A 25,574-nucleotide genomic window follows, 5' to 3' on the forward strand; every position below is an offset into this window, starting at 1 on the left:
ACTGTGTGCTGTGACAAATTCTTCTTTTTAAATATATATTATAATGTGAATATGATGAAATCCTTCTACCTAATTTAATCCTTTACTGATCTGCAGGTGACTTTCCCTTCCTTTCTGAGACATTATGAATCTCTCACTAATAAATTCAAGGTTTAATTTCTTTAGCAATGAAAAGGCGATAATGCCAGAGTGTTAATATAACAGAAAAGGAAACTAATAAATATTGGGAACAAGGGACAATCGGAACATGAATTCATTGTTGGTGGAGTTGTGAACTGATCTAACCATTGTGGAAAACAATTTGGAGCTACATCCGAAGGGCATGCAAACTATGCATACCTTTTGATCTAGCAATACCACGACTAGGTCAGTATCCCAAAGAGATCATAAACAATGGAAAAAGACCTATATGTAAAAAATATTTATAGCACCCCATTTTTTGAGGGTGGTAAAGAATGGGAACTTGATGGGATCCCCATCAATTGGGCAATGACAGAACAAGCTGTGGCATATGAATATAATGGAATACTGTTTTATTATGAGAAATAATAAGCAGACAGATGTATTGATAACACATTTTTTCTTATTGTTAATTTTGCTTCTTAATGAGAAGATCTTCCCCACCCACAAATGGACCTGCTCATTAAGGGGAGTTTGATTGGGAAATATTTCTAGGAAAGCCCACACCTTTTGTAAATGAGGCACTGATTCTCAAGGGTTGTGATGCCTTCTGGCTCTGAAAAGTGTATAAAAACTCTGAGGTGAGATTTTACTTTGGAGCTTACTCATTGGAAGTGTTTGTTTGGCCAGACAAGACTCTGGGCAATCGCTAAGAAGTCCCCTGTCCCAGCTTTGAAAGCCCAGTTGTTGGCGCTTCTCTCTCTGGTAGCTATGTATGTATGCTCACACAGTTATCTCTCTGTTGATTTGTGATGTACGTATTGCTTACTATCAGGCAGCTGAAAACACTGTCTGTTGGTTTTGATTTCTCTATATTTTCTCTGAAGGTTAGGGTGCTGATTTTCCTCCTCAATTAAGTGAATTATTCATGTGCTTGATTAAAGTGATTGTCGATCCCTCAAAAGGGATCAACCTTGTCTTTCCTTTCAGAAAAGCACATCACAGAACAGGTACAGCATGCCCTCCTGTGTATGTTGGAGTGCTTGTTGTTACAACAAATTTCAGAAAAAAAAGCCTGGAAAGACTTACATGAACCTATGCTGAATGAAGCGATCAGAACCAGGAGAAAATGTGCACACTAACAACCTTTTTCAATGATCAACTATGATAAACTTAACTCTTCTCAGCAATATAATTATATAAGATAATTCCAAAAGACTCATGATGGAAAATGCTATCCACATCCAGAGAAAGAACAATGGAGACTGAATGTAGATTAAAGCACACTATTTTCACTTTTTTTGATTTTTTTCTTTTTCATGTTATTTTCACTTTTGTTTTGATTCTTCATACACAACATGACTAATGGGGAAATATGTTCAATATGATTGTACATCTATAACCAATATCAGATTGTTTACAGTCTTGGGGAGAAAAGGGAGGGAAGGAGAAGGAAGAGAGGAAGAAAAAATTGGAATTGGAAATCTTACAAAAGTGAATGTGGAAAACTATCTTTCCATATACTTGGAAAAAAATGAAATACTAATAGGTGTGTATGGAGCAGAGCTGATAAGATATATGCACATATAACACAAAGAAAGGAAACAAGAATATGAAATTCAATGATGCAATTAAATCTATTTACCCCTTTTACTTTTTGGCTGCTCTGAAAATGCATTCTCTTACATCCCAGGAAGTTAAGCTCTTCATTTCTGGACCTAGAACATTTACTTTATTCAGTGTATTGCAAGTAAAAGTTCCTAAATTAGTGCTGAATTATTTAATTATAACAAAAAATAGATGTTTAATATAATTTTGTTAATTGATAGGTCAGACTCAATATTTTAAAATATTCAGCTGTTTATAAAAACTGTTCCAATGTCTATTTACATAAAACTAGCATTATAGGAGAGATGATATGGTCTTCATTTGAAGGATAAAATTGCATCCTCCAAGTCGTGAGGTAGACAGCATTAAATGCAGCTTTTTTCTGTCTGTGCTGTTCCAAAAGATGAAGAATTTCCACAACTAAGCTCCCTTTGTGTGCTCTTCACAGTTGAAAAGTATCCTCCTATCCTGCTATCTGTGTAACTACATTTTCAAAAGAATATTATCATTGGCCTTCCTTGTAAAGAACTTGCTAATTAAAAAAAAAAGTTGTAGGGGCAGATCCAAGATGGCTGAGTAGAAAGATATACATATCCTAGCTCTTCCCACACAGCCAATAAAATATCTGTAAAGAAAGACTCTCAACAAATTCTAGAGCAGCAGAAGTAGAGAACAATGGATTGGAAGAGATTGCCAGCCCAGGGTGACCTGGAAGGCCAAAGGGAAACGTCTGTTTCACCTAGTGTGGAGCAGAGCACAGCCCAGCCTTGGCCATGTAGCATGGCTCTGGGAGGAGGACAGGAGCAGATCTTGGTGGGTTGAATCCCCAGTCTCAGCAGCAGCGGTTCGCAGATCCCTCAACTCACAGGCACCAAAGGTCAGTGAGAGAGTTTTCTCAGCTGGGGGAGAGAAGGGAGAAGAGCCTTTCCATAGCTCCAGACTCAGGCAGTGGCCACAGAGGCCACATCAGGCAGGTGGCAGCAGTTCCCACAGCAGCCTCTACAGTAGAACCCATCCATTGTTGGTTCATAAAATCCCTGGGGACACTGAGCAGCTGATTCTTACCTCAGCCCTGTGTAGAGGCCCTGCAGCAGCTGATCTTTATCTCACACTGAATGGTAGTCCTGCCCCTGCAGCTTATCTGAATCTCACTCCCCAGTGCTAGCTTGGCTGAACTGGAGGTGAGGGAGTTGTGAAGAGGAAACTCTACTAAGATTCTGGACAGAAAACCCTCTGCTTGCCTCCAGACCAGTGTACACCCTTGATTGTGTCACCTTGGAGGAAATGAGATCTTACAGATCCCCAGAGTATACCCTACTCTTGACAAAGGTCAAAAAGTCAAGTAACTGGTTGGGAAAATGCCCTAAAAAGGGAAAAAAATAACACTACAGAAGGTTGCTTTCTTAGTGAACAGATCTCTTCTCCCATCCTTTCAAATGAGGAAGAACAATGCTTATCATCAGGGAAAGATATAAAAGTCAATGTTTCTGTATCTCAAACATCCAAAATAAATATTCAGTGGGCTCAGGACATGGAAGAGCTCAAAAAGAATTTTGCAAATCAAGTAAGAGAGGTGGAGGAAAAATTGGGAAGACAAATGAGAGAAATGCAAAAAAAAATCATGAAAAGCAATCCAACAACTTGAAAAAGAAGACCTAAAAAAATGCTGAAGAAAGTAACACATTTAAAACTGACTAACTCAATTGGCAAAAGAGTTTCAGAAAGACAATGAGGAGAAGAATATTTGGAAAAGCAGAATTAGCCAAATGGAAAAGGAGGTTCAAAAGCTTACTGAAGAAAATAGTTCTTGGAGGCTAATGACTTTATGAGAAATCAAGAAATCACAAAACAAAAATAAAAGAATGAAAAAATGCAAGATAATGTGAAATATTTCATTGGAAAAACAACTGACCTGGAAAATAGATCCAGGAGAGACAATTTAAAATTCTGGGACAACCTGAAAGCCATGACCAAAAAAACAACCTAGGCATCACCTTTCACGAAATTATCAAGGGAAATTGCCCTGACATTCTAGAACCAGAGGGCAAAATAAATATTGAAAGAATCCACTGATCACCTCCTGAAAGAGATGCAAAAAGAGAAACTCCTAGGAACATTATAGCCAAATTCCAGAGTTTTCATGTCAAGGAGAACATATTGCAATTAGCTAGAAAGAAACAATTTGAGTATTGTGGAAATACAGTCAGGATAACACAAGATCTAGCAGCTTCAACATTAGGGGATCAAAGGGCATGTAATATGATATTCCAGAAGTCAAAGGAACTAGGACTAAAACCAAGAATCACCTACCTAGCAAAACTGGATATAATATTTCAGGGGGTAAAAAATGGTCTTTCAGTGAAATAGAGGACTTTCAAGCATTCTTGATGAAAAGACCAGAACTGAAAAGAAAATTTGACTTTCAAACATGAAAATCAAGAGAATCATGAAAAGGTAAACAGGAAAGAGAAATCATAAGGGATTTACTAAAGTTGAACTGTTTACATTCCTACATGGAAAGACGATATTTGCAACTCTTGAAATGTTTTTCAGTATCTGGGTGCTTGGTGGCATTACACACACACACACACACACACACACACACACACACACACACATACACACACACAGAGGGAGAGAGACAGAGACAGAGGGAGAGACAGAGAGCACAGGGTGAATTGAATAAGATGGGATCATATCTTTAAAAATAAAATTAAGAGGTGAGAGAGAAATACATTGGGAGAAGAAAGGTAGAAATGAAACGGGGCAAATTATCACTCATAAAAGAGGCAAGTAAAAGACTTTTCCATGGAGGGAAAAAGGGGGAAGATCAGAGAGAAAACATGAAGCTTACTCTCATCACATTCAACTCAAGGAGGGAATAAAATGCACACTCGTTTTGGTATGAAAACCCATCTTACAATACAAGAAAGTCGGGGAGAAGGGGATAAGCGGGGGGGGGGATGATGGAAGGGAGGGCAATGGAAGAGGAGAGCAATTAGAAGTCAACACTCTTGGGGAGGGACAAGGTCAAAAGAGAGAATAGAAGAAATGTGGGGCAGGATAGGAGGGAGGGAAATATAATTAGTCTTACACAGCATGACTATTATGTAAGTCATTTGCAAAACTACACATATATGGCCTATATAGAATTATTTGCCTTCTCAATGGGGATGGGTGGGGAGGGAGGAAGGAAGAGAAGTTGGAACTCAAAGTTTTAGGAACAACTGTTGAGTATTGTTCTTGTATACAACTAGGAAATAAAAAATACAGGTAATGGGGTGTAGAAACTTATTTTGCCCTATAGGACAAAAAAGAAGATGCGGATAAGGGAAGGGAGGGATGTTAGAAGGGAGGGCTGATTGGTGATAGGGGTAATTAGAATGCTTGGAGGTTTGGGGTGGGGGAAGGGGAGAGATGGGGAGAAAATTCAGAACTCAAAAGTTTGTGGAAATAAATGTTGAAAACTTAAATAAAAATGTTTAGTACTAGTACTAACAATAATCATAGTGACATTAATTGTATAGCAGTTTGAGCTTTGCAAATCATTTTTTTAATTATCCTCACAAAATCCCTGGGAAGTAGTTGCTATTATTAGCCCAATGTTGTGATGAAGAACCTGAGACAGTCAGAATTTAAATGTCTAACATTCTCCCAGGCACTGATAAGTGCCTCAGCTTGATTTTGATCTAAGATCTTTCTGACTAGATTCACTGTGTCACCTATCTGTCTTGGCTATTAATGTTAACCAGAACACTCTATTCACAATTATACCATATAATTCTGTCTTGTATAGTATAATTGTAAATAGAGTGTCCTGGTTAAGAAAAACAAAACCTTGGATAATAGAAAGTTGTCATAGTTATCAAATTATTTTTCAACAAATTATGAGCAACAAAAAAGTACTAAACCTATATTGAACATACTGTAATCTTTTTAATAATATTGAAGGCACTTTTGGGTCATATAGTGCATCAGGGCCATAATTATAAACATTGTCTTAAAGAATTTACAAAAAATTATCAGTTAATACAACGTTTCAGGTGATGGAATATCAGGTTACCGTATTAACCCTTTTAGCTTCAAGATTGCTCTTTTATGTACATTGGATGTAATATACTTATCTATAGAAATAAAGAAATATAAGTTCTAAGATCTATTGATTTATCCAAAGTCACACAAATTTAGGATTCAGGAGTAGTGTTCTGAATGGATTTTAAACCATTTGTTGATTTAACTTTTTTCCTTTCATTCATTCCTTAGCTCCTCACAATTCAGCTTCTGAATTAATCACTTAATGAACGCTACATTCTCCAGTATTCTCAACCTTGGGACATACTCTTCTTTATTTCTGTGTAGCTTTTGGCACAATAGCCCTCTTTGAGTTTCCATAATATTACTATCCCTTGCTTCTCCTGTTTAGAAAAGTATTTCTTACTCAACTTTGTTAGATGATTATCCATATCCTACCCTCTATATGCCATTTTCTAGGTGTGGGTGATACCCCAAGTTTCTGTCCCAGGACCTCTCTCACTTTACACCCTTTTTCATTTAATGATATTGTGGAAAAAGAAAAGATGGCCTATGGGAGAGGTATTGTAGAAGGTAATAATGGATTCCATGGGATTAGTGATCATTTATATACAAAAAAATAAATCACACTAAGATCCATATATTGTCTTAGGTTGGTTTCACCCTACTGAATATTTTTCACTTCCTCTCTCTGCTTCTCTTTTAATAGGACAGACCTCTTCCTGGCTGTGTTGGGAGAAGCCAAACAACTGAATGACTTGTTAGAATTAGTTTCATTTCTACTCAAGTTTAAATATTATACATACATATATATATATATATATATATATATATATATATATATATATATATAAAATCACATATATAATATCTAATTTATAAAAATAATTTTGTAGAACTTATATCCATTCCTGCTTATAGTGCTCAAAATAAGAAATGAGAAAATTTAAAAATCACTGTTAATTTAATTGTAATACGTATCATCAGTGTTTGTAACAGAGGTTTACAGAGCAGAGAAATTGTAGGAGCAGCCTGTCGTCTGTGTAGTTCTTGTCAAGAGTTTCACAACTAAGTGAACCTCTGCTTTGTAACTTGAGTGCAGAAATGTAGAGAGGGAAGGATAATTAAAGCTCTGTTGGCAAATATTTCGATATTAAGACATAAGTCTAGAGACATGTAGACTAAAGAGAAACATCACAACTACATATTCTGAATACTTTCTTTGAGAGCTGGAAGACACTGAACGTGGCAAGCATTGAATTAAAAAATAAAAAGAAATGAAATTTTCTGTTTTGGAAAAGACATTTCAGACCTATCAAAATTAGCTCTGTTTATGTAGTTAGATCATCAGTTGTCAAGAAGAAGGTAACATTTCAAGTGGTATTTTTTCACAATATAGTAGAAAGTAGTCAAGAAGAAAAAGAAATTGAAATTAAATTGGCATGAAATCTAATTGAACTAGATTGTTTTAAGAGCGTTTTTGAAGGAAATTTTGAAAAGAAAAACGAAAAAAAAATAAAAGTCGCAGATGAAGTGCCCCTCCTACAAGACTTTCTCAGTTCTCTTTAATCCCTTTTCTCTGACACTATGTACATCCTATCTGTACATAATTAATGACATGCATTCTCTCGCCTTAGAATGTAAGCACCTTTTGAGTAGGTACTCTCAACTCTTTCCTTGTTTATCTAGTACATAGTGTAATGCCTGGAACATAGAAGGGGCTTATAAAATGCTTATTGACTTGATATGACTTTTTTTTAGCTATCCATATTCATTTGCAATGATACTAAAGTGACCTTATTTGAACTCTACAAGTCAAATGCCTAATGCAATTTGCAAAGAAATGGCAATGGTATGCAACAAGATGAAGTCGAAAATACATTAAATATATGCAGAACAAGTAGTTGTTGACCATGATGGAAATGTTAAAAGCACTCAGATATTAATCTAAAATATGTAACAAAGACAGGAAGAGTCTAAAAGGATAAAAATGTACCAGGTGATCCTTATTTTCCCCCCAAAATAAAGGTTACTAAGAATGACATTTATAATTACTAAGCAGAATGTCTTCCTACTTATCTCTGTAAATTCTACATGCCTACATTATATGTTTATATGAAGGGGCTTATTTGATTATAAAGTGCCAGGCCTAGAGGCCTGTGGGCTACCCGAGTCTTCTTACCTCACCTCTGGAGGTCTTCGGCTGGCCAAGACGGATGCTCGTATGAGAGAAAGGACGTTCCAGAGTCGAACAAGGGTTGAGCTTTATTCAGGGTTCTGGTTACAAGTGCAGGGGAATTCTTCCTTAGGAGGGAGCGAAGAATCTCCCAAGGAGGCAAGATCTTACAATAAGAGATTGGAAGTAGAAGTGTAAGTGGGGAGAGAGGGGGAGGGAAGAGCAGAGAGAGGAAAAGCGGAGCCTTCTGTCCTCACACGTGGCCCCTCCACCCAAGAGAGCTTTCAGGCTTTCCTGACTCCAATTAAAACTCTCCAGCCGCATAGTTTGCATCTGAATACTGTGCCTGTTAGGTGTGCCCAGATCCGGGACAATCTCGAGGGCGGGGAGAGCTCTCTCCCATCACGTTTCTCACGGGAAGAGGCGGAAATACAAGAGATAGCTAGGTTCACCTCGATTCCCAGTCGTTTCCTGGGGGGCCTTGTGAGAACTCTAACATTTAGAAGTTCCCACCTCTACCTGCCCGAGACCGCCCACATGGAATTGAGCTTCCAACCCCAGCAATAAAGATATCAGATGTTATCGTTACTTTTCAGTTTTGTCATACACTTTGTGAGCTCATGGACAAAAATATACCAGGCCCTTTGGTGCTCTATTATTTCTTAAAATCTGTGCAAGTTCATGTTCAGTGTTCCCATGATATCATCTAGCCATTTCATCCTTTTTTTCCTTTTGCCTTCAAAATTTCTAAATTGCAGATTCTTCTCTAATCAGTCTTGTCTTCTTATTATGTGGCCAAAGTATTTAAGCTTCAGCTTCAGTATTTGACCTTCCAATGGATGACCTGAATTAATTGACTGATTTGATTTCCTTGCTGTGAAAGGGACTGTCAAAAGTGTTCTCCAACACCACAACGTGAAAGTGCTGATTCTATAGCACTCAGCTTTCCATATAGTCCCGCTCTTACGTCCAGACATTGCTACTGGAAAATACATAGATCGGACAATATGGACTTGGGTCAGCAAGCTTTTTAGTATGCTAACCAGATTTGCCATAGCTTTCCTTTAAAGGAGCAAGCTTCTTTTAATTTCATGGCTGCAATAGCCATCTGCAGTGATATAAATGTAATATATAATCATAAATAAATATATAATATGAAATCTGACACAGCTTTCATTTCTTCTGCCTCTGTTTGCCCAGAAGTCATGGGACTAGTTGCTAAGATCTGAATTGTTTGTTTGTTTGTTTGTTTTTTGATGTTAAACATTAAGCCAGCTTTTAGACTCATCTCTTTCACCTTCATCAAGAGGCTTCATAATTCACTTTGGCCTTCAGTTCTTCACTTTCTGCCATCAATAAAGATGATCTATTTTTATGTGTTTTAAGTCTTGCCTATATTCCCTTCTCTGTTCTAATACTTCTGTCTCCCTGGTCCTAATGGTCATATCCTTATACCTAGACTACTTCAAAAACTTCTAGATCATCTCTCTGCAACAATTGTCTCCCCACTCCATTATAACCTTCAATCCTCCATTCAAAGTGATCTTCCTAAAGCACAGATCTAACCATGCCATCTCGCCCCCAAGTTAAACTCTAATGGCTCATTAGGAATTCAGCTAGAGAGGGAACGATTTTAACATAAGGTATTTGGTCAGTAGCTTTATTCATTTCACATCTCTTTAATACCTCTGAAATTTTAGTATTCTATTAAATCATTATACATGAGATGTCTGATATTTTATAAAATACCTAAAGCAGTCATCACTGTGCCTTCTGTTCTCAGTCAATCATCCTCATTTACTATCCTTCAGAAACTTGGACTTTGCCCCATGCCTGCTTTATCTGATAGATGAGTTTGGAACCAGGCCTCCATGCCACTCCCTTATCAAATATTCCCCACCACTCCTACATTCAATAACTTTATGTATTTTTCTCCACTTTACGTTATTTTTTTAAATAAATCTTCTTGTTATCTTTTCTTGTTAATGATGCTCAAATTTCTCCCAGAATACCTCTCATTTACCCTTCCAAGAAAGCCATCTCATTCAACAAAGAATATTTTAAAGAAAAAAGGGGAAAAAAGAAACAGAAATAATAAATAGAGTCTATGAATACAAAGAAAAATTTTGAGAATAAAGTCAATGATTTACACCTAAATATTCCTCACCCCATGCAAATATGCAGATGAGGAGTTTGTGTTCTCATAGATTTTCTTTTGGGTCATGTTTTTATTTTGTAATTTGGTATTAGTCACTTTTCATTATTTTCTGATACACGATTGCTGAAGCCGTCATGCGTGTTGTTCTTGTGGCTCTGATTGTTTCATTCTTTATCAGTTCATTTAATTGAATGCTTTTCTATATTCATAATATTCACTGTTTCTTACAGTTCAGTAATACTCCATTACATTCATTTACCAGTTATTGAGCCATTTCCCAGTTGGTCGATTTCTATTTTGTTTCCAGTAATTCACTATTAAATACTATTTAGATATTTCTATGTATGTATTTACTTATCAATAACTTCTTTCCAAGCATGTTTCTGGTAATGTTATCTCTGAACTAAAGGTATGAACATTTTAATAACTATTTGTATAATACCAAATTTATTTTAAAATATTTCTATTGATTTATACCTAAACTTATGATACACAAGTGTATTAATTATCCCACCAACTCTTCACTGTAAATTGAATGTCTGTTTTAAAACTTTTTTTTCTGGACAAAAGGTAATATGATAAGATTGGTTTGATTTGAATTTCTCTTATTATTTGTGAGTTGGAGCCTTTATTATTGCTCTGACTACTTGTGAATTGTTTGTTCATGTATGTGGAAAATGTATCCATAGGGAAATGGCTTTTTCTATATGTGTGAATATCTTCATACATATCCACATGGGAAACCAGCATATGTGTTTGTCTTCACAACAGTACAAATCTTTCTTTATTGCCAGGCATTTTAGAAATGTGTCACCTAAGCATTCAGGCAAATAGAAAATGAAAGAATGATATACATATAAATCCATATCCACATTCATGCTTACACATACTCACAAACACACATATATGTTCATGTGAAAAGATATATATATACGTGTACACATACATACCTACATGTATTAGTTTTATTTTGCTGAAGTTTTATAGTTTTATGTAGTCAAAATTGCCTATTTTATCTTTTGTAATCAATTACTAACAATGAAAGTTGTCCAATAACTTAATTTATTAATTTGAGATGAGAAATAATAAGTTCCTCATTAAAGAGGAATGACTGAATGACCACTACCTTGTTGCATTTAGTGGGAATTCCTTTTGAGGCAAAATGTTGAACCTGGTGGACACTCAAGTCCCATCCAGCTCTGTAATTCTGTGATTTTGTTGAACCCAGGTCTTCTGACTAGAAGATCAGAATTATTTTGAATTTTTTCACTCTTTTCACCATGGCTAGACTGGTTTTCTTTCTTTCTTTTTATAGGTCTAAATAAAATATAGACTACATGTGCTGGCTTACTCTGACATAACATAGCTTTACTCTATCTATCTATCTATCTATCTATCTATCTATCTATCTATCTATCTATCTATCTATCTATCTATACCTGTTTCTATTGTTTAAAGCATCAGGTCTCCATTACAGATGCTCAGTATCTTATTGAATATGTTTTCTTCTACATTTCAATGTTTTAATTTGCTTTCCTCACAATTTAAGCTCTAGACATATGGATTTTGATGATTTATAAAGCTGTGCAAATCTTGACTGTGCTGCAAAAAAAAATCTATACAGAAAAAAATCAATCAAAACACAAAACAAAACAAAACCACTAGGCATATAAATATCACCTGGATCTGCTTACTATCATAGTTGGGAACCTAGCATATACAGTTGTTTTTACAACAGTACAAATATTTCTTGATTGCTAGGAATTTTAGCATTGTGTCACCTAAGCATTCAGCCAAATAGAAAATGACAATACGATACAAGCATATTTTTATATACACTCAGGGATATATGCTACATGTAAATATGTGTGTATAGATGCACTTATTAAGTTCTTACTGTATGGAGAGGATTGTGCTATGTACTAGCCACAAAGATCAGGATAAAACTGCCACTGTTCTTAAGGTGTTACATTCTACTAGAGAGATAGAACCAAAACACAGATCAACATTACACAAAGTAATATAAAGAGGGAGAAAGTATCAGTCACTGAAGAGAACAAGGTGCAATTCATCTCCAAAAGTGGCACCTGAGTTGATCTTTGAAGGAAAATAAGGATTCTTAAAGGAAGAAAGAGAGAATTGCATTCTACACACTAGGGAATGATTTAAAAAGAGGTGAAAGATAGTATGTGAAATTTAAGGAACAACATCCTAGGACATTCTGCCAAGAACACTTGCAATCCAGGTGTCAAAATGATTTTTATTACCCTCTCACTCTCCATTCCTAATCACTGTCAAGGCTTCTCAGTTCTACTTACACAATATGTTTTATATTTGTTCCCTCCCTAGTTCATCTCCATCAATGTCCTCTGCAAATTCACTACTACCTTTTAGTAAGTAACCATAAGATTTGTGAGAAAATCAGCAGTCTCCCTTCTTCCAGCATCATGCTTCTTGGCCATAGTAGCCATCATTGAAGATGATTATTCTTTGGAAGAGGAGATCAGTAATCTCCATCAAAACCAAGAATTATTCTCTGACTGGCACCAATGAGTCAGACAAGAAAGTCTACATGAAGTAGAAAGGAGACAGCATTGCCCAAGATAGGTTAAACCACAATAACCTTTACCTTAGGACTTGAAAGAGAAAGAGTCCAGGAACATGGTCCCAAGAGCCTAAAGGATATCAATGCCCCCAAAACTACTGGTATTGTTTCTAGCTTGGTCCTTGTAGTCATTCTTTGGGGAGTAACTTTTGTACAGAAAGGACCTACCATTCTGCACTCTACTAACACCAACCACTAAGCAATTTCTACTGACTAGAAAGTAAGTCAATAACCTTGGAAATAGTAATAAACTTTAGATTCCCAACCCTGTTTCCATCTGACCCCTAGACCCGCAGCCATTGTCTAACAACCTGATGGATATGTCATCTAACAACTTCCTCTACAATTACCGTAGCATTCATTCACCTCAGAAGTAATAGCTAATGAAGACCTAGAAAAGAAAGTTTTGTATTCTCTTCCCTGTGAGAATGTGAACTTTCTGAGACCACTAGTTGTTTTTCTTTTCTGTTTCTATCAACAGGACATCTCAAGAAAGAACAGGGAAAAAGTCCAAAGTACGAACAGAAAGATTCGGGTCTAAGAATGATGTTTGTAATGACCTTTTTCTCCTCTTCCCCTATGACTGCTGTATTGTTCTTATACTATCCTATAACTGACAAGGATACCATGGGTTAAAGGAGCATATAAGACTGTATTCAGGCCATAAATACCAACCAATGAAAATTGAGGAAAGTAGAGGTTAAGCGACTTACTCAGGGTCATATAGTTAGCTAGTAAGTGTGTAAGATGTAAGTTGAACCTAGGTCTTCCAATGATCTTCCATTAGGCTGGGCTATTCCTCTATCCTGGGTAACACATCATATTACTGAGAGCCAACTAAGTTTATTTGTTAATTGCTAATGGGAAACATATCCCACTGATGGGGTCTGATGAGTGACAGTACTAGGAGGTCTAAACAATCACCACTAGAACTTGAGAGTAGTCACACTACTTGAGATCTACTGGGATCCCAAGCCAAGTGCAAGTGTTAGTTGGAAGAGCATTGGGGAGAAGGGAAGGTTCTATATGAGTAGCAGCAACAAAGGTAATAGGTATTTTTCAAGTTCATCCTATGCAGAAATTACTTTGCTATTGGGCAAAGAAAGATTTTTTATACAATACATTCTGCCTTCAAGAAGCCTACATTCTACTTGGGACTTTTCACAGACAAATACAACACAGAGTAGAGTGTAATGGGAACAAAGGCAGATTCTCAGCAAAGGAAAAAAATCAGAAGATTCCTTCAATTTTTGCTGTAAGGTTTATTGGAGGAGGTGGAACCTGATTTGCAGAAAGAGAAGATTCTTAGGATACAATAGAAGAGGTAGTATATTTCAGATGTGGGGGAGAGCCTGTGGAAATGATTACATGTAATAAAAGTATATCAGGTCAGTGAATAGGTAATAGTCAAGTTTTATTGCAATGAGGAATATTTGAAAGGGAATAACCCCAAATAAGACTGAAAAAGCAAATTAGAAGCAAATCATGGACAGATAAATTCCAGACTAAGGAGTCTTCATTCTGTCTTGTAGGCAATGGAGAACCACTGGACAATTTTGAGCAAATATAGTGAGAACTGTGCTTCAGAAATATTCTACTGACAGCTATGTGAAGCAGAAATTGAAGAGGAAGAAAACCAAGAGATAAAGAAACTACTAAGTTAACAGACATTTTTTAAAGCTCTTACTGTGTGCTAAGTACTGTGTTAAGCACTGGGGATGCAAACTATTTAGAAGGCTATTAAATTAATGTCCGTGAAAGGAGATAAAGTTCATCTCTCTGTTTTCTAGAAAAAAGTTTAATAGCTGAACTTGATTTTGGAGCTGATTTGATGAATTTCTTCATAAAAAAGAATCTCGGCTCATCACTAAAATCAGAGACATCCAGATAAGAGGTAAAGGTCACAGATTCTAACTGTGAATAAAGGAGGTCACATCATGGTCTCCTGGTACATCCCACATCTAAAGTCTTCAGGGGCATTGGAGCTGTGTAATAGGCTGTTTATAATTGCAGGCAGATGGTTCTAAATGAACTCTTAAGACTAACCAACAACAAATAAAAATTCATAAGAAGTCTGTGGCATTGAATTTAACCTAGCACATTTTTAATGTAACGAGTGAACTATGCTACCTGCTCTTTGGTTCAGGGGACAAAATTCTTATGTATTTGCCCTTTGAATGTGTGATAATTAGCATCTCTGATGACCTTGTCACTTTCCTATTTAATTAAATGATATTTTTAGGAAGGTTATTTGTGCAGTACAACTCAAGATATTTCATGTTCCAAAAACTGTTTGCATAAAAATTCAGATGAAAGAAGGTTGGGTAGCATTATAAACTATTTATAGAATATAAAGAGATTTTTTTTTTTTGCCTCCTCTCAGATTAGAATCCTATGGCTGCTACTAAAATCTCTTTGCTTTCCCTTTGCCATCATTCATAGAACAGAAATGCATAATGGTTTTCATCAAACATAGACGGCAGAGAGAGATTTTTCATTTCCGACTTGAAAATGAAACACAAAGAGGGGACAATACTTGTGCTTGAATCAGTGTCCATCTTTCCTCGAAAAAATGACTATTTTAAATCCATGAAGGCTTATTGCTGCCCTCCCTCTCATCTCCTCCAAGACATTGAACTTGAACTTGAACAATCCCATTCCCAGGGAGCTCATTCTTGCTTACAGCATAAACATTTCATTTGCACAAGGTAAAAGGTGTCATAGATGACTTATCTTTAAAAGGACAAGACTGGCCCCTGATGTTTCTACTCAAATAACTTGCAGAATCATAATAGCCTATTTACAAATTGATGAAGTAATTGCAATTAATCAATTAATCTTGCTTTTAATCAACTTTGAGATTAATGATAGAATCATTCAATAGAGTGCATATATCCCAGAAAAGAAATAGTTTAGCAATTATATGTGTTCGTCCTTCGTTGCTGGAGAAGACTAAATTTAGCAATTAACTTCACATTTCACCCGACAAAGGTTGATGTCCATTTTCCTTCTTAGAAATTATTCATCACAATATTGGAAGTATTATCAATTTTTTAAATTGCATAACTCTGGATTAGATTGAGCAGGTAAAAGGCATTAAATCCATTCCTGACACTGACACTTTCTTCATGATTGAATTTGGGCAATTCATTTACATTTTTTGTACCTCAATTTACCAGCATGAAAGGGAGTTGCCAAGTGGTCAGAAATGGAACTAAAGGAATGTCTTCTATAAAAACCTTCCCATTTAAAGATAATTGAGAATATTTTTTTGCAGTGACAAAAGAACACCTTCTGCTTAAGAGCAGAGAATTTTTTAAGTCTATAACAATTATTTCAAGTTTAACATGCTTCCAAAACTGGCCAAAATCATTCAGAAGCGAAGTAAACGGAAAACACAAAAAAAATGGATGTTTCATATCCTAATTAGACACAAAGCTTTTGGGAAAATTGTCTAATGCCTTCAATAATCAAGGGTTGATTATTTGATATAGTGGACAAAGCAATGGACCTGGAGTCAAGAAGGTCCGACTTCAAATCCAGTCAAATATTTATCAACCATTTTTCCCTGGGCAAGTCATTTAACCCCTATCTGCCCTGGTTTCCTTATCTGTGAAATGGGGGAAAAAGTATATCTATATCTTGGAGTTGTTACAAACATAAAATGAGATAATACGGTAAAGCACTTCACAGACTTTAAAGCACTGACAAAATTCTCCTCGTCATCATCATCATCATCACATCACATCACATCATGTAATTATTATCTCTACCTGGTTTATGTTAGAGTTAGCCCATGTCAACTGCAAAGCTTACACTAAGCCTTACTTTTTACATTTGAGAACTCTGCAGTATCAATTCCTTCAACTAAGTGTACCAGAAATTACTAAAATCTACTTCAAGGAAATCCAAGTCCACATTGGTGTCATTTTATTATTTGAGCTATTCTTCCCAAAGTCATGTTTACTTTGCAATTTCTATTTGGAATAGGTAGCTTCAGGGACATTTTCAGAGAAATTATTTCCTCTAGTGGCTCCCATTTTCTATCTGATTTTTTAAGCTTATTTGATACATTTTAATCTCTTATTTTTTCTAAAATAAAAATAAGAACACCTTTCCTTAAGTTTCCCCCAAGTTTCTAATTCCAATTTCAATATGCCAGACAAATAAAAGGGATATAAATTGGTATTAGATTTTCTCTAAACATGGACATTTTAAAAATGAATGAATTTCCATTAACCAGTGAAATTTCTCCAGAATGGCTTATGCTACAGTAAAGATGACAGTAGTCATCTTGAAGAGGGAATATTTTCTTAGACTTAATATTTAAATGGTGTCATAATCTAAACTTAGCATTCATTTTTATTTGAGCTCAAGTTCACTTAGAGAAAAAAGCATGTATGAAAGTTAATGCTTTAGGGAAAATAAATAGTTACAAGGCGTTCAGGAAATCATACCTAAGGATTATGTCATACTTTAAGGTTTGCAAAATGTTTTACAGATACCTCATTTGACTTAAAAATAAAATCCTGTAAATTAGGAACTTTTGTTTTCCCATTGTACAGGTGAGAAAATTGAGGCTGAGAGAGTTAAGTAATTTTCTAAGGGGCACATGCTAAATGTCTGAGACTGAAGTTGAACTCAGTTTCAGTGAGATAGTAATCTCACTTATCTGATATTCTACTCTCTGATACATTTTAGATGAAAAGGGACTTTAAAAATTGTGAAGTAATTTTACATCAAAGGTGTCAAGCAATACTTCTGAATGCATCAGGAACCAGTATTACTGGGAAATGTCTGACATAATAAATAAAAAACACAATGGAGCATAGATGTTGTTACTATGTGGTTTTCTAAGTAAATATGTGACCTGCAGGGAATCTCACTTACAGTTGATGCCCCATTTGTATTTGAATTAGACACCACTCTTATGTGTTCAGGATTCATCTGAGCCTGACCACACCCCTACTCCCTTTACAGAGGAGAAAATCAAGGTCTAGAACCTTTGTATAGCATTTTTCAAGGTGAAGCACATTTTAATATGTACCAAATTCTTGATTTGAACCAGGTCCTCTGACTTAAAATCCAGCATTATTTGCATTACACCACACTGTTGAGTGCCTACTAAGTGTAAATCTGTGAGTTAATTCCTTTCAGTGGGAACCTGAGCACAATTAATATGACTACTAGCCAGTATTTGTTAAGTGCCTCTGGCAGATTTGTGACTGGGGAGGAACAGCAAAATATAGAAAGGAAGAATACGATGGAGGGAGGGCGAGGTAAGTGACGGAATAGAGCCTTGGAAGGTTGAGGCAGTGTTAGAGATGTACTGTGATTGCCTGAGACAGGAACACTAACCAAAGCTTTAGGTAAAACACAGAGCAAGCTCTGCTTCTTCTCCAGTCTCATATTCTGTGCCTGCAATGCAACTTTAGAACTTCAAACGTCATTTAAAGTTTTGATCCATATTAAAACATGAGAAGTATCCACTTGAAGGTATAAAGGTTATAATACTACATAATAAAGTCTTTGTGAACAAGGACTCTTGTATTTTATATGATAATATCCCTAGTAGAGCTTGACATAGTGTTTGACACATAGTAAATGACTAATAATTTTTTTCCATGACAATTATCTAAGACACAACTAAGTAGTAGCTACCCTCTAACTAATTTTGACCAAACCCCTAAATTTTAACAATCGCATTAAGCTCTGTTTTTGTTGAAGCTAGAATGTCATATTTGCACATATATAGGCACTCTCTTGGATTTCCCTTTTAGGGAAATATATTTAGTCTTCATGAATGATAGAGAAGCTAGTGGGATGAAGCATGAAGGTGGTGGGTACAGTAGATAGAGGAGGTTGTGGGGGCAGGGAAACTCTATTGAGGAAAAAGCAAGTAAAGGAAAGGAACACCAGAAATTTCAAGGTCAAACATTGCAATTTCCTCTAGGGATGGCCTAGACTATTTTTTGTTTTCTGCTTTTTGATGTCAGTTCCAGCTAACATTTCCAGGGGTTGAGATTTGACAGTAGAGGAAGAAGCAAAAATATGTGTAACAAATTTGATCCAGGGAGTATTTTGGGTGCTACAAATATTCAAGACCCCAGAACATATTTCTGCCAATCAACTAGAAGTATCTTCACTGAGTCATCTCTGCTAGTCTTGTAGAACACAAAGAAATACATGTCAGTCACTCTTGGGCTCAGCCCCTACACACGTGATCACTCTTCTTACTTTCCCAACTCAGCATGTTGCTTCATTCATTCATCAACAGTCAAGGTAATAATTTAAACCCAGACCAATTAGATTAGTAAATATATAGCACACACAGAAACATTAATTGTATACAATGTAGACTATATTTGGCCCCTATGTTCCAGTCCTATACAAGGCAGGAAAACTTTTTAGCATGGAGTTCACTTGCTTGTTTTTCAGTATTCCATCCATTGAACAAGAAAAATAAAAGTAATGCTAAGGTGGAGATTTGGTATCTTATTATACATGTGCTATCTCCATGTGAGATGGAAATAAACCACAAATATTTAATTCATGACACAACTGGAAGGAACTGTAAATTTAGGCAATCCTCATGGTCACAACAGATGGATAAATGAGAATATAGGGTCAGTCTTTAAGCACAGAACAGTTATTCAAACATCCTAGGAGCTAATATACTTACACTGCCTTACTTTTACAGAGGCCAGGAGACATCCAAGTCTTTGAGCCAGCTTTAGTTGTCATTGGGCCTCTCAAATCTCTCTAGTTTCCATTTAAAAATCACCTATATTTTATATCAACTATAAAAATAAAAATCTATCAATCCAAGTCCCAACTAAATCGTTACCTTCGTCACCTCTATCTTAATCCAGTTCTGGAGTATAGTCACATATCCCTCCACATTTTGTTATAGTTCTATACCTCTCCCCACCCTCATTCATCCTGTGAGATCTTATTTAAAGTGTCACTTATGCAAGAATGCTGCAAATTGGGGGAAAACAGAACTGTGCTCTTTTTATTGAAATACACTGTGAGGACAGGGAAGGGTGAAATCTGAAGATATGTTCAATGTATTACTTTCATGCAGCTATATTCTGAAGCTCTCAGGACTATTTATTTGCTCCACTGAAGATGGCAAAATTGTTAATCCTTATGTATTTTCTGTAAGAGAGAATATGTCAGAGTATACATACAAGGAATCTGAGCTTGCACAGGGTTCCCCGAAGCATTATGAGTTCAGAATCAAAACTCTTGAACAAAGAATGCAATAGCACTTTCCCCTTGTACTCTCAAACATGGAGCAAGTTTGGCACAGAAAAGGAAACCCGAAGCTCAGGAGACTTAGCAGTGCTGTGAAAAGTCAAAGCACTTTTCTGTAGTTTTGTTTCTTCTACCCCTTTTTAATTTCTGCCAACCAATCATGACTCTGATGGCAAGGGGAAGCAAAGAGTATTGAAATAACATTGGCAGAGATGACTTTTGGCTGTAAAGAACAGGTAAGAGAGTAGGTCAAGTCTGCGAATATGAATTGGGCTATATGTGATTTAAGGGATATTAAATGGATTCAAAATGTTTTCTCAGAACTGCCAAATACTGGGATTTCTTCTCTGGAACCTTCTCTGATCTCTGCTCCTCCAAATTATTAACACTCATTTTATCTTCTTGATTTCTTTTCTATATATATATTTGTGCACATGTAATGGTTTAACTTAATGTAAGCTCATTAAAGACGGGGCGGGAGGGGTGTTTCCTGTTTGTCTTTCAAAAACAAAACAAAACACCCAAAACCTCAATACCTAATAAATGTGTTGCACATAGTAAGCATTTAATCAGCTCTTCTTAATTTTCTTGAATTGACTGTGTAGGTGGAGATTCAGTGATCTGAAGTTAAGTAATTATCTTCTGAAATAATTCCAGGATTCACATGATCACTTATTGTCCTAGTAGAACCTCCTATTTGAAGAGCAGTAGTCCATATCTGTAATAGAATTATATACATTTATATGAGTGTGTATATATATATATATGTATATATATACACAATCATATATATGTATATGTGTGTATGCGTGTGTAAATATGTGTGCATGAATTTTTCCTTGCAACGGGATGTCATTTCACAGATCAAATCCATTATAATTACAAAATATTTTCTCACAACAACCATTTAGCTTCCAAGTTACAACCATAACATCAATATTAATAATAATTACATGGTCCCATCAATGGAAAGTGTGTCTGTTAATGTAAAATTAGTATACCATGAGGGTAGTCACAGGGAAATGAATTGCTTGGCAATAGTAACTCCTGAAAATTAAAAAGACAGAAGGCTTATCATCTGTAATTGTGGAAAGAGGGTACAACTCTAATAAATTAACATAATATCAAAGAATTCAAGAACTGTTAAAGTATTTTTTCAGAGTCGTTACTGTATAATATTATTATTGTTACAATGCACTTTCACATCTTATTTCTGACACTCCCTGTGTGACCTTGGGGAAATCATTTGCAATTCATAGGTACCAGTTTCCTCGCCTGTAAAATGAGGATTGTCTACATGGTCTCTGATGCTTCTTCTAGTTCATAAGCTGGCACTCTGTGATCCTATAGGATCCTCCTAACAACTGATTAACTTGCTAGATATGGTAATAGTAGTTTAACGAGAGTTAATAATATTTAATGATAATGATTATGATAGTATAAGTTTTGATCTAAAGAGGCTCTTAGTCTGCAGTCTAATTTAACCCCCTAATTTCACAGATGAGAAAACTGAGGTCTTAATTCATAAAGATCGAAAGGCAGATGGCAGAATTGTTCTCATTTGTCCATTCTGACGAGTAAAGTCTTCACATGCTTCTAACTTGCTGACAAGTTTAAGGCCTGTCAGTTACTCTCAACCTGTATTACTCCAACTGGTGAGATAACTTACTGGTGCATGGGGTATTCAGGAGGACTAGTACCTCTGCTGTGAGGACTTGCCAAACTCTTTTCAGGGCTGCTCATCCATCTTTGATGTCCACTTAATTCCTTCATCTCTTACCTGTGACTCCAAGAAGCTGTAATATAATTTGGTATATATTATAAAATGGATATAAGTATTTTAAGTATATATTATTGTTGGGGTTGGAAGCTCAATTCTGTGTGGACAGTCTCGGGTGGGTAAAGGTGGGAACTTCTAAATCTTAGAGTTCTCACGAGACCCCCCCCAGGAAACGGCTGGGAATCGAGGTGAACCGAGCTATCTCGTGTATTTCCGCCTCTTCCCATGAGAAACGTGATGGGAGAGAGATCTCCCCGCCCTCGAGATTGTCCCGGATCTGGGCACACTATTCTTATCTAACAGCACGGTATTTAGATGCAAACTATGCAACTGGAGAGTTAAGTAGGGTCAGGAAAGCCTGAAAGCTCTCTTAGCACGTAAGGAGCCAAAGAGGACACAAGGCTCCTCTTTTCCTCTTCTCCTTCTCTCCCCTCCCCCTCTCTCCCCGCTTGTACTTCTACTTCCAATCTCTTATTGTAAGATCTTTGCCTCCTTGGGAGATTCTCTTTCCCTCCTAAGGAAGAATTCCCCTGCACTTGTAACTAGACCCTGAAATAAAGCTCAACCCTTGTTCAACTCTGGAACGTCCTTTCTCTCATATGAGCATCCTGTTTGGCCAACCGAAGACCTCGGGAGGTGAGGTAAGCAGACTCGGGTAGCCCTCAGGCCTCTAAGCCTGGCATATTATAAATATAAGTACAATGCAAATAAGTACACATGCAAATATATATACAGATATGTATATACATATGTATATGTTTGTGCACGTATGTATGTGTTTTAACTTGTCCTATATGATAGGACCAGTGATTTCCTGCTGCAGCTTCCCTGATCCTAACACATCTTCCTCCCCACCTGTGTCTTTATTGGCCTCAGTTTCCCTTATCTGAGCCATAAAAGAGTCCCCAAGTAAGTAGAGTCATTGCCTCTCAGACTGGAAGGTGCCTGAGAACACAAGTCATTCTAACCTTATTGTGGCCCGACCCATTTTCTCAGATATAGGAGGGCATTCAGAGTAGCTAAATGCTGCTGTGTATCCTCATTGCAAAATATATCTTCTCCTTTGTTAAATATTCAGTGATTCACAGGTGCTTCATCCCCCCTATCCCCCCCAAAATGGAACTTGACCTAACAGAGCACTTACTGAATTCAGAGCCATGGTTACACTGTCTGTGATTTCATTGGCATGGGGAATTGCTGATAAAGAATCTCTCTCATGGAGATGTGGTATTCAACTAGTAGTCTTCAAAAGGGGTCTAGGCAATTAGAAAGGGCTCATGATGAAAAATGCTCTCCAATTCCAAAGAAAGAACCGATGGAGTCTGAATGTAGATTGAATCATACTGTTTCTCTCTTTCTCTAGTGTGTGTGTGTGTGTGTGTGTGTGTGTGTGTGTGTGTGTGTGTGTGTTTTCCTTTGGGTCTGTTTTCTTTTACAACAGGACTAATATGGTAAAATGCTTTACATGATTGACCATATATAATCCGGACCAAATAGCTTATTGTCTAAGAGGAGAGAGTGGTGAAGGAGGGAGAGAGAAAATTTAGAACTCAATTTTTTTAATGAATGTTTAAAATTATCATTACGTGTAACTGTGGAAATATCTTTTTAAAAAAGCATCTAGAGAATTGAGAAGTTAAATAAATTTCTCAGGGTATCCAACCACTATATGTTGGAAGCAGAATGCAATGCATATCTTCCTGACTCTAAGGCTGCATCTTTATCTACTATACCATGCTGTCTCTATTGTTATGAATCTATATAATCGATAAATCAGTCACCCACTAATTTAGTAAGCACTCATCATGTGTCTAGAGACAGCCAAGTGATATACTGGATAGAGCTCTGGACCTGGAGTTGGGAAGGTCTGAGCTCACTTAGTAGTTGTGTGTCCTGGGCAAGTCAGTTAACCCTCATTTGCATCAGTTCTTCATCTGTAAAACAGGGAAGCATTGGAGAAAGAAACTGCGAAGAAATTCGCATGAACTTCGTCCATGAGGTCATGACTGAACAACAATAACAACAACATGTAATGTACCAAGGATATAGAGAAATGTAATATCACTCCCTTCCCTCAAAGAGCTTATTTTAAAATGATGATGATACTGTTTAAATAGTGGGTCATCCCCAGTCATCCTGATGAATATCTGGATCCAGATGGCTCCGGAGGAGAAGTGAGGCTGGTGACCTGCACAGCCCTCCCTCCCTCAAAACAAAGTCAAGTGCAAGTCATATCATCATTTCTCTAATGGCATGGTCTTCTTCAGCAACGAAGGACGAACACAGAACAAGTCGGTGCATACAAGATATATATGGAATAGGTGGTAAATAAGCCTGTTTCTATTAGCAGAGGGGAGAGGAACAGGTCTCACTTGCAGAAGCTGATGTTTACACTAGATCTCAAAAGAAAGCAAGAATTCTAAGAAGTGTAGATGAGGTGGGAGGGAATTCCAGACGTAGAGGTCAAGAAGTGCAATGATAGAGAGTCTAGAAATGGAGTGGTAAGGTAGAGAAACGGTATTTAGGTATAAAAATGACTGGATAGAAGAATTCACAAGGACATTTAACATATAATAAGACTTGAAAGCTACAAAGAAGCCAGACTGTGAAGAGTTTTAAATACTTCCCTCTGACCCCCCCAAATAAACATATACGTATAAGTATACATATATGTCTACATATATGTCTAGGTATACACACACATATAAAATCTTAGAGATAATGGAGAGCCACTGGTTTTTATTAGTATTAACAAGACTCACACATTAGAAGAATCATTTTGGCCACTGTTAGAGGATAAATTAGAATAGGGGAAGACTTGAGGAAGAGAAGGGAGTTAGCAAGATATTTTAATAGTCCAGATGAGAGGAGATGGAGTGCTGAGTGCAGATAGTAACTTTATGAGTATAGAGAAAGGGATACATATGAGAGATATCATGAAGGAATAAACAGCAAGATTTGGCGATGAATGGCAATATGTGAGGTAAGTACAAGTATGGCTGAAAACATCATGCTAAAAAGCATGGGAGCAAGCACACAGCTCCGTTTCATTCCACTGGAGACTAGGAAGGCATGAGAGCATTGTCCATTATCCAGAAGCCGGGCAAACGTGTCACCATGAAATTGACTTACAATACTGATGAACTTCTCTGGGCAACCAAATTTTGACGTAATTTTCCATAAGCCATCACGACTAGCAGTGTCAAAAGCCTTGGTCAGATCCACAAACGTTGTGGACAGACCTTTGTTCTCCTTCTGGAATTTCTTCTAGAGTTTCCAGGCAGCAAATACCATATCAACTGTTCCCAGTGCCATGCCAGGAAACTGAATTCCTTCCATTTGAATTGTCTTAGGAAGATTCTGAGGATCACCTGGCATGATAAGGTACCAGACACTGAAGCCCTTGCTCGAGATGAACTGCCAAGTGTTCAAACTATGCTTCAGAGAGCGCAACTCCTATGGGCTGGCCATGTTGTTCAAATGCAAAATGTACGCTTGCCAAAAAGACTCTTTTATGGAGAACTTACATGGGGCAGGTAATCGCATGGTGACCAGAAGAAATAATACAAAGACACTCTCAAGGTCTCTCTCAAGAACTTTGGATTTGACTGTGCAGCATGGGAGGCACTGGCACAGAACCACTCAGCATGGGGTACCCTCATAAGAAAAGATGCTGTGCTCTTTGAGCAAAGCAGAATTAAGACAGCACAAAGTAAATGCAAGATGCACAAAATTTGGGATACCCACCCCAAATATTCATCTGGACTATCTGTGCCCAACCTGTGGTAGAGCATTCCAAGCTCATATTGGTCTGATCAGCCACAGTTAGACACAC

Source organism: Notamacropus eugenii, chromosome 5, assembly GCF_028372415.1.
Source record: "Notamacropus eugenii isolate mMacEug1 chromosome 5, mMacEug1.pri_v2, whole genome shotgun sequence".
Classification (NCBI taxonomy): Eukaryota; Metazoa; Chordata; class Mammalia; order Diprotodontia; family Macropodidae; genus Notamacropus; species Notamacropus eugenii.